Source organism: Falco biarmicus, chromosome W, assembly GCF_023638135.1.
Source record: "Falco biarmicus isolate bFalBia1 chromosome W, bFalBia1.pri, whole genome shotgun sequence".
In the NCBI taxonomy this organism is placed as follows: Eukaryota; Metazoa; Chordata; class Aves; order Falconiformes; family Falconidae; genus Falco; species Falco biarmicus.
The window spans coordinates 10,887,776-10,899,059 of NC_079310.1; the positions used below are offsets into that span (position 1 = coordinate 10,887,776).

The following is an 11,284-nucleotide window of genomic DNA, read 5'->3' on the forward strand; positions in this document are numbered from 1 at the left end:
CTTATAGTAATAATTGTTATCATTGCACTCGTATGTTTAAGCTGTGCTCTCTCTTGTATTCAAAAATTACTCGAGCGTGTAACTGCACAAGTTTTGCTTGCGCAAAGAGAAAAAGGGGGAAATGTTGCAGAATGGCTGTGTGATCATGGCCATGACTCCCTTAAAGATCTTTGTGAAACAAAGTTAGCGTAAGTTAGCTGAAGCAGGCCTTGCAGCTATGCTGAGGCATGCTGATAAGGAAGCTGAGAAAAACACTGACCTTGTGCCTAATGTTGTAAATAACTTTGAGGAATTCGCGTAGACAAGAGAGGAAAAAAATATATGTAGCTAGCTATCCGCAGAAACCGCAAGTAGGAGGACGTATGAAAATGTAACCCTTTAGAGCTTAGCCAATCAGCAGATGACTTGTAGGCATAATTAACTGGAACTGTATATAAGACATAATCGCGCCGTAATAAATCGAAGCTTGCTTTATCACTCACATTGAGTTGGCTGCTTGCTTTCCCTCGCTCGTCACAGAAAACCTCTTTTGGAAATAGAGGGAGTTATAGGATTAGGTTCTGAGATTTTGCCAAACTTAGGTTTTGTAAATTTTTTATCATTGATTGAAAGCCTAGAAGTACAGGCTATTGCATGGTTGTTGTTTCAATATATTATATTAGCAGGCAGAATTTATATTATTAACAAGAACATTATTATAGGATTAGAGTGTGGACAATCAGTTGCAGTGCCTTGGTCGTGGACAGTACGACCAGAAGTATGGCTGGTTGTAAAACAACGATGGAAAAAGAAAAGGAGAAACAAGCGTTGTCATTAATATGGATAATGATGTTCACATCTGGACCTTGGCCTATTGAAGGTAGCTCTTATCCCCCTTTTCTACCAAAGGTAAGTGTTTGGGTCACGTTGGTGAACTTGACTGGACAGGATACTCTGTGTCTTGCTATGGCCACTCCGGATCAGCCTTTTTCCACATGTCTTGTGGGCTTACCATTAGATGAATGGCCTATACCTAGAAACCTTCAAAGTCTTTTTCCACCCAAAAACGTATCAAAAAATGTGACAGACAATTGGGATGTATGGACACCCCATCTCCCACTGGCCACTTTGGAACCACAGGAAATTGAACTCCTTGGTTCTGTAAAAATGGATTTTTGCATAAAATTTAACTACACGGGAAAGAATCAATCTAGGGCATGGGACGTATCCCCTATTCATCCTGTTTTTAGAAATGCAACTATCTGGTGTAATTACACTGCTAAAAACTTGTCTAAATCTAGCAATGCTCCGCTCTCACTACCTGCTGGAGTATTTTTTATTTGTGGGGATCGAGCATGGCCTGTCATTCCTTCTCATATAAAAGGAGGTCCGTGTAGTTTAGGGCGACTTTCCGTCCTGACTCCTAACACATCTATGATTTTACAACGTTGCTACTTTCGAAGGACAAAGCGTGGCACTCATGCATTTGCCCCCGATTGTGATGATAACATGCAATTTTGGTCCTTTGGCCAACGCTTTACTGCATCTCTTTTGTTGCCTGGAGCTGCTGCAGTAAATGCTCTGGCAACATTAGATAAGCTTGGCTGTTGGCTTGCCAAACAAACTAATGCCACAAGCAGTGCCTTGTCTGGTCTTTTATTAGATGTTGATAGTGTTCGCCACGCGACATTACAAAATAGAGCTGCAATAGATTTTTTGCTTCTGGCACAAGGTCATGGTTGTGAAGAGTTTGCAGGGATGTGTTGCATGAACCTTTCAGATCATTCGGAATCAATTCATGCTCACATCCAGAGATTGAAGGATGGAGTTTCTCATCTTCAGCAAAGTGATATTTGGGATTGGTTAGATAAACTGTTTAGTGGTTGGGGTATTTCAGGATGGTTAAGAAGTTTAGTGAAGATGATTATATATGCTTTAGTTGCTTTTTTGTTTGTTCTATTACTTATACCTTGTCTTTTACAATGCTTACGAAAATTAACAACTCGTTCGATTTCAAAGGTTCTTTTTGTGCAACAGGAAGGGGGAGATGCAGGACAAGGCCTCAAGGACAAGAGTCCAAGTACTGTTAGCCTGATGAATAGAGACATGCTAGAACTTGTAGGGCACAAGCCCTGGGAACAAAGGAGCAAGCTAACTGCAGACTCTTGAGCCATTGCAGTTGAGATGGCAACCAGATGGACAAAGAAGAACAAGTAGCCAGATAAGGGAACGGATAGTGCCGATAAGGAACTTTATTAATTAAGAAAGTCACGTAGGAAGAAACCCCCAATGTTGGGGCTCTTGCTGTATTGAATGATTATGCTGAACTCTGAAGCAAGTGGAAAAATACTGAAGAAATAAGACGAGGTTACGGCCAGAACAGTGGGATGAAGAAAAAGGAGCAAATTGCAGATGTTTGCACAAAACCAAGGCCAACGGGACGTGATAAGAGGAGCTGGGAAACCGCAGAAAGGAGCCTACATGCCAGAACAAGCAGAAAACAGAAATCTTCCCAGTAAACAATTGTTAACCAATCATATTATTATACGCTTGTAAAATAGCCAACCACATTATTGCACGCTTATAGAATGCCTTATAAAAGTCTACCTGGTTTGTACAATAAACGGATCAGATCTTGAACTCTGTGAGTATTTGAATCTGACTCCCGCTCGCCCGAAATGCCCGCAGCACCCCAATCTTAGAATAGAAATTGTTGCTATGACAAGGTAAACTCATCAGTTCCTATTGTTTTAATGGTGTGCCTTAAACGTCAACCAATCAGTGTTTTTTATGCTTAAGATTTAACCAATCAGTGTGTAATATGTAGAAGATAGAAACGTATATAATTGTAAGAAAATCACTAATAAAGGGACAACTTGCTTGCATCAAGCTTCGCCACAGCTCTATAGTTTGCAATTTCAACAGAAAAATCAAGGAACCTAAGTGACACTCTTCAGTTGAGAGTCAAAGTACCTTGCTGATGCAGAATAGAGTATATTTCCCTGCTGCTCTCCTTGCTGTGCTCACAAAGTAGGTTAGTTATGGGTCCCACTATTCAGTCCTCAGGCCAAAATATTGAGTCCTTTGACTTCATCCTCATTGAACTGGATGGGTTTATCTTTTCAGCTCCTTCTTCTACCAATGCCAAGCATAAAAAGTCTGGTCTGTTTTCTAATGCTCAAAGCACCAAATGTTTTTTTAGTTAAATGCCCTTTCTACTTGCTGATTGGAATTTGAGGTACATGCACTAACTACAATTAGCAAACAAGATTAATAGACCTCTATTGCTTCTATACAGTGAGACATAATAAAGCAGCTGATTATAAAACTGTTGTATTTAAGGAGTCCACTTTGCAAAATACAGTGACATTTTAATTGACAGTTACCACTAAAATTATCATCAATAAAATTGGACCAGACTCATCCTGAATACAACAGAATGGATGTAAGAAGAATTAGACCATGGATGAGTATTGCCATATGCTTCATCATAAAATTGCAGCAGACAATGCTATGAATTCTTGTGGTCACACTTACCCCATTTTCATATAATTTATAATGAAGAAAAGCTAATCACTTTTTTTTTTTTTAAAGTACATGACTGTGGCAAAACCCTCACATTTATTGGGCAATGACACTGAACACATGTGCAATAACTCTTCAAATACAATCAAATACAATAGATTTTTGTATTTTTTTTTCTCTCCTTGTATTCGTAGCTTTACAGTACTCTTCCTCTTATGCTCTTCGACCTGTACCAGCTACATTACTCTGACACCACAGTGTGTGTCCTGATAAACAAACCTGACCCTGCTCCATCCATCTAAATTTTCGTGGCTATTGCTCACACAGGTAACAGAGAAAAAGTCACAACACACCACTGTCACTGGAGCCTGCTAGGTCCATTATCTTTTCTTTCTTTATAACACACATCCAAAATGGCCTGTCAGGGTTACCAATGAAGTAAATGAATGACCTGCTGTCAATTACAAGTCACATTTATTTGAGCTACACTGAGAAAAAAGCTACCTGAGGATCTACGGGGTGTTCTTCTTATGTTGTTCTTGGAGGCACATGGGAACAGCTGACAACACTTGAAAACTCAATCTTACTACACTCCTGTACATGCTTTCCAACTAGAGCTATGATGGCGAACGAAACAGCCTGGGTGGCTCATCTCCCAGCCTGTTGAGTCAGGATAGCAACTCAGACATGAAGGAGACAAAAAAATCCAGCTTGGTCAAGGCGGCAGAAGAAGGATCATGTGAGCGAGCGCCGTGCTTGATTGCATGCACGCATGCATGTGTTCTGGGCTTTCAGTGCTTTGACGGGCTGTGTTCATCCTGGTGAAAAGCAAGGAGAGGCAGAAAAGCAAACTTCTCTTTGCCTTGTGCTGTGACTGCTTTTGGAACAGCTGGATCAGTGCCTGTGTGTTTGTTGCTTTTCCCTCAGCTCTCCAACCCTAACAGTGGAAAAAGCCATGAAGTTCACAGCAACTTCTGCGTTTCCAACCCTCTTCTTTCTCTTCTGTGGAAATCTGGGATGCTGCAGCTTGTCAGAATTAACTTCTCCATTGCCAGCAGATGTACGTTCTCCAAACAGTGTTGGGCAGTGTGATAGTATCAACAGGTGGTTATTCAAGGGTACGCTGTTTTCTGTCACGGCAAGGTAAAATGCACAGGTGACCTCTACGGGCAACTGCAATAACAAATCATGTCCCTCAGATGCCTCAAGTTGGACAAGTCCATCCACCCCATCAAATGTGGGAAAGGAGCTAGTCAACAACATCCGTAGGGCCTCTTCAGAAAGAAACCCACTGACCTGAAGAATTATTCTCCCTCCTCCTCTGCCACCAACTTCATCGCAGACAGCATCCAGAGGTGGGGAGAAGTGACACTAGGTTCTGAACAGCAGGGTCCGATAGAGTTAAGGGAAGAGTTTATGCAAATTTTGTATAATTTTTTCTGAAGTGTCCTTCAAAGGATCCAATGCTGTGAGAGGCACAGTAGGCGTCAGACATGTTATCACCAAAAGACACTCTCTTGGACTATCAGAGGCTCTTTTCCACATGATGCCTTGTGGATAACTGGCTAGCTGAAAAGGGTCACATAGACATAGTCCAGCTGGCTGGACAAAAATGCACATCGCTCTCAGCTTATCTGAAATAAAGCAAAAATACACTGTCTTTGACTGTTCTTGTTACACAATAACAGGAAGATTGTGGTGGGAAAAGAATGTTGCAGGTGGGAACAGATAACTACAGAAGAGAAACTAGGGGCAGGCTTGGTATTTAGGCAACTAACCAATAATGAGCTTAACTTTTGTAATATGTATGAGCTAATTATAACAAGGCATAAAAGGTGACTGTAAGGCACAATAAATGAAGTCTGCTGATCACTCATATTGAGCGACTGTGTCTTCCCTCCGTCACAACAAATGGCGCCCGAACAGGGACCCTAGAGAGGGCTGAACCTGCGAGCCACGGTTCGACGGAGATTCGGGTACCGGTCCTGAAAGCAGCGCAGGAGGCGGAAGGGCACAGTCCCCGCGCCCGGGAGCACCTACAGAGGGTCCCGCCGGCCACGCGTCGCCGAAGTCTCGCAAAGGCTGCACGAAGGTATGGAGAGACAAGCGACGTACGATTCGCTCATATGCTTTTTAGAAAAGCGGAGCGTTCAGGACATAGATTGTAAAAAGGAATTACCCGGGTTATTAGCGTATGGGATAGCATCTGGGTCCCCCGCGGCAGCGGCGAGCGGCGGCGCGCGGCCCGGCAGGCCCCTTCCCGGCCGCGGTTTCTCTCCAAGGCGGCACCACACACACCCCCCCCCCACCTCCCTTCGATCGGCGCCATGGCGATGCAAGCGGCCAAGCGAGCTAACATCCGGCTGCCCCCAGAGGTCAATAGGATCCTTTATATTCGGAACCTGCCGTATGAAATCACAGCGGAGGAAATGTATGATATTTTTGGGAAATACGGACCTATTCGACACATCAGAGTTGGAAACACTCCTGAAACAAGAGGAACAGCTTAAGCTTCTCAAGGAAAAATACGGAATTGATTACAATCCCACCAAAAAAAAAAAAAAAAAAAAAGTGCTTCAGATGTCACCTGCAAGAAATGGGTTTCTGCCTTGAACTAGCAAACATCTCTGTGTTTAAAAAGAAGCCTTTTTGCCTTGATGGAGATAATTTATTCTGTATTTATGCTGTATTCTGAATGTGGAAATTGGTTGGGACTAGGAGGCTGGCTTAAAGGCATTTTGCAAACGGGATTATTATTTTTGATCATTATTGTAATAATAGTTTTTTGATCAAAACCAGCCAAAATTATTTGTAAGCATTAGGCATATCTGAAGAGAATGCCTTTATTTGAATCAGCAGTTAAGGTGTAGTTTAGTCTGAGGCTGTGGTTTTATCTGCTTCTGGTGAATTTTTGAAGTGATGAAATCAGAGATACTAAGAGTTATGAGGTAATAAGGTAATAATCTAAGTAAGGGTGCTGTCTTTTATGTCTACAAGTGCAATATGCTTTTATGTAGCAGAGAGAAACTTTGACAATAATGTTGCTTGAGCGAGATGTGCATGTGACAACTTGGGAAAAGGGATATCACAACTGGAGTGCAACAGTGTTTCTACGTCTGGCAGAGTGAAATCTTTCAAGACCTGAGTTTAGACAGTCTAAAATAAATTGTTAGTATTCAGAAAACCCATCTTAAGCCTCTTTTGCTTACATAGTGTTATGGAAGTCAACTGCTATTGTAGAGAATTAATGATTTTTTAATACATATTAACAAATACTACTATTTTAACTTGAGGCAGTTGAGTGAGAAATACTAACGTGTAGCATTTGAGGGAATGTCAGCATAAATCGCACTTACAGTAAGACTGCATTTTTAATTACTGTACTCGTTAAGATTCGATGATGCCATAAGGCTAAGGCCTTTTATCACAGATTGGTTCTGAACTAAAAGGTGTGTGCACATGTAGATATGCACATTTGTGTTATTTTCCTTAATTGGCTACAAAATAATATAATTAGGTTGGGGACTAGATCTTGGGAATTTGTCTATTATACTTCTGTTTGTTAAGGAACGTGCATAACATACAGCACCCATGTAGGCTTGGCTTGTGGCATAGTTGTCAAATTTAGCATAGACATTCAGACAGATAAGCAACGTACTCTTCTTGTGTGTATCACCTACAAGCCATTATGGCTTAGTGTGTAAATCTGTATGTAACTATTGAAAAAAAACACTTATGAATGTATATAGCTTAGAACTAATTTTTCCCCTTTGTTAATTCTTTGATATCAATGAGGTATTCTTCAGAAAATGTATGGACTGGTTGGTTGCATAAGGGCAGTTGTTATTTGGACAGAAAATTGTTAATGGTCAGGGATTTTCCACTAAAATATTTGCAAATATTTCTAGTCAAACATCAGTTTGGTTTCTTTTTGGGTTTTGAGCTTGCATTAGTCCATGTTCAGAACTTTAAAATTACCTTTGAATGTTTCTAAACTTTTTATATCACTGGAACAGAAAGAGCATCTAAATTAAAGCTTCAAGCTAACTTTATTTTTCAAGTATTTCAGGAATTATACTTCTGAACTGAGATTTTATAAGTTGGCTGTGTATTTTCCTGTGTTAAAACGCCGTTATTGAAAATGGTCAACCAAGCCTATGTCGCCCAAAATAAAAACGGGGGAATTGTGGATAACTGGCTAGCTGAAAAGGGTCACATAGACATAGTCCAGCTGGCTGGACAAAAATGCACATCGCTCTCAGCTTATCTGAAGTAAAGCAAAAATACACTGTCCTTGGCTGTCCTTGTTACACAATAACAGGAAGATTTTGGTGGGAAAAGAATGTCGCAGGTGTGAACAGATAACTACAGAAGAGAAACTAGGGGCGGGCTTGGTATTTAGGCAACTAACCAATAATGAGCTTAACTTTTGTAATATGTATGAGCTAATTATAACAAGGTATAAAAGATGACTGTAAGGCACAATAAATGAAGTCTGCTGATCACTCATATTGAGTGACTCTGTCTTCCCTCCGTCGCAACAATGCCTTAAAGTAGCTCTTGTTGCAGATACCAGCTTTTTTTTTCCCCTCCTATATCTCTCTGACCTACTCAAGATGATATTTCATGTAGCGTATTAGATCTGGATTACCAAAGGCAGCTTTGAATTTCTTGAGACCTTGTTTGCCACATTTAAGCCATCTCTCCTCCTTGTAATCAGGCTAGTAGTGCCTCCATCACCAAGGATGTCTTTTTAACATGAATTTAAATGTGACTTATTTTAGAGCCCTTCAAGTCTTTTCCTTACAACACGTAGCTGCATCACAGCAGCTGTTGGGTTGGGAAGAGAGTAGGATACAGGGAGCTGAGCAAGAGCACAAGTAAGCCTCGTGGCTCTCAGGAAACAAGCTTTGACTGAGAATGCTCAGGTGAGTTTGTTCTTTTCTAGAAAGTGGTCTGTCTTACAGCTGGGCAGAGGAGGAGAGTCTGTAAGGGCTGCTGCTGAAAGACAGGTAATCCATGAACCCTGGGCTGAGTTTTCTGCTCAAATAACTGATGCAAACAGTTGGTGGCTGTAGTGTAGGGTTTAATCTTTATGTTCTGGTTCCCGAGACAAAACAAAGCTGAATATAAAAATCTGCTTCTGGATTGCCTCTTATAAGAAGTGAAATGTGATGGACTGTGTCTGCAAAGGCCAGCTTTTGTGCAGGGAGGCTAGTCTCACTCGGCTGCTGATGATAGAAAGTGGGCAAGTTGTGCAGGTTTTGTTTCTGACCTGGCTGTGAAGAAAGCCTGGAAAACCAGTGCCCACGAGCTAAAGTTAACCTTTGCGGAAAACTTCCCCGGTCCATCTATATTTCCTTATAACTTCATTACCACACAGGCTTTTTTCTCTCTATTTATATACCTTTTCATTAACCGCCTCTGCATTCCAGGACAATAACTTATCTAAATTGTGCCTGTAGTTTGTTGTCATCCTGCATGAGGTCTTTTAGCTTTAGATTAAGATTTTAGATGTATGGTTAAGGTACTGTGTTGTAACAAGTAACTGGGCAGTAGCTGAGTCACAGCTACTGTCTGTAAATGTGTTTTTAGTCCACAGCAGGCACAAAATAATTAAACTTATCTTAAACTTCCATGGTAAGCCAAGTGTAAAATGATGTAATTTGGCTTAGGAGTCTAAGATAGCTTTCACTGACATGGTCCAAGGGAACTCAGACAAATGGTTACTGCAGATCAGCTGATGCCCAGCAGTTTGCTGTGACGTGATACCTGGGTTGCATGTCCCACACCTTTAAGTTGTGAAGCAGACATAATGCTGCACATTATGCTGCTCTGCAACCCATGTGTCTTGGGACAACCCTTCTTTTGTAATCCCATATTGTGTTCAAATTAAAAATAAGTGATTCCCATGTTCCTTCTGATATTGCTTCTGTGGTGAGACAATGGATAACATCTGCCATGTCGTCTTTCCATGTAGTTTCACAAATAATGGGTAAAACATCAGCATCTCCCATGAGAGCCACCCTCCAGCAGAGCTAGGATAGTTCCCATCATCCCCATTGTACCAGGGTGGTCTTTCTTCTCCGAGTCCTGGAGCTTGTCATCACGGTTATCTCTGTTGCAGTGACATGGCCTTATTAAGGAAAATGCATCTTGAAGGAATGTCAGATAAGATGGACTGTGTGAGCTAGCCAGCCACCTCCTGAGCTGGATAAAAAGCCAGCTGTGAATTAGTTGATTAGGGGAAGTGGTATTGGGAATTGCCTGGGAAAAGGAGTTTGCACAGCCCAGTTTGGACTCTCCCATGCTCAAGGTGGTGAATACCTTTGAGGGGCAGGAGGTGATGTGAGGATAGAGTGCAGAGAAAGTTCCTGTTGACTAGAAACCTGCTTGGGTCTGAAATGGGAATTCTGCTCCATGCTGGAAAGCAGTGCTAGTGGTGGTGTGGTCTGAATCCCTAATGAAACCCAACCCCTTGTGAAGGGGGGACATGCCCTCAAACAGCCTGAACTCCATGCAGGGACTCAAGGAAACAGGGGACAAAGGGATATGGGCTGGAGGACCTGTGCTGTCCTGCTGTGGCCACGTGCCACAGGTTTTGCATTCTCCCATAGAACTTTGAGTCCCAGAAGAAGAGGGAGACAATGGAGAGGGCAGATAAACAAATTAAAGGATCGCTTTTCTAACTTTTAAAAGAAAGAAGAGCAAACAGTGTTTCCTGCTCTCTGGTAGCAAGCTACTCTGTCTCTGTATCCATTATTTAGAGTGGGAAATGATAACAGTTTCTCATAGTCATAGTTCTCATTTTTATATAGGTCTTTCAAGTAATTTGGCTTGAAGTTGTAACATCAGTTGGAAACGCTGGTAGTTGTGTGAACTTACTCTGTCACAGCAGAACAGGATCAAAATTGTAAAAAAGAAAATATTGCCCCTATTCAAAATATACTTTATTTAAGAGAGGAGTCTGGAGCTGTTCTAAACATAACCCCTCAATATATTCTTATAAAAATCTATCTTGCCTACAGCTAAACCCTTCCTCCTGCTAATACCAGCAGCTCCAATGGTTAGTCTGTGAAGAATGCATTGCATATCATCATGCTGATGCACATACTGAAACGTAAACGATGCCATAAAGATGACAAAAGTCTTGCCTAATCATCCATTCATTTTGTGCTGATACACAAAATCCTCATACCGGGGCTGAATGAATCTCTTTGGGTTCTGCTCTGTCCAGAGGTAAGCATAGATTTGGTGAGCATGGATTCATGCCTTCACTGATACCACACGTATATTCTGAGTTTGATGTGAGTCTCTAGTAAAACCCCCACCCCAAAAGTGTTGTCAGTCATCATAAACCAAAATTAGATGTCAATCCCGCATTACTTGAAAGCCAAACAATTTTTTTTCTCAAGGTTTATAAACCTTTTTTTTTTTAAATCAAAAAAGTGATGATGAAGCCAGGCTGAGTTTTGAGTCTGGGACAAGGCAAGTTTCAGAGCTCTGAGTCTTGTCAGAATGGTTCGAACGGCCCTGCACAAATGTTCTGAGAAATCAGACAAGTATTCAGTGTCTAATTCCACACTGCCCGCTCGGCTTACCCAAATGAGCTTTTGGAAAGCACTTGAAAAGCAGTCTGGCACTTCCTCCCTTTTAACAGCTGAACTGAAATTTCTGAAAACCACCAAAAAAGCTAAGTCCCAAGCCTTGGCCTGAAGTTTTTCCCCTTAACCAATATTATTGCTCAATATATCAAAATATTGAGTGACCCAGCTTTAAT

The 11,284-nt window shown here is 41.4% G+C and overlaps 1 protein-coding gene across 1 annotated transcript in view; it reads left to right on the forward strand.

Annotated features, from left to right (window-relative positions):
* LOXHD1 (lipoxygenase homology PLAT domains 1) overlaps positions 1-11,284 on the forward strand; it is a 148,139-nt gene that overhangs the window by 80,906 nt on the left and 55,949 nt on the right.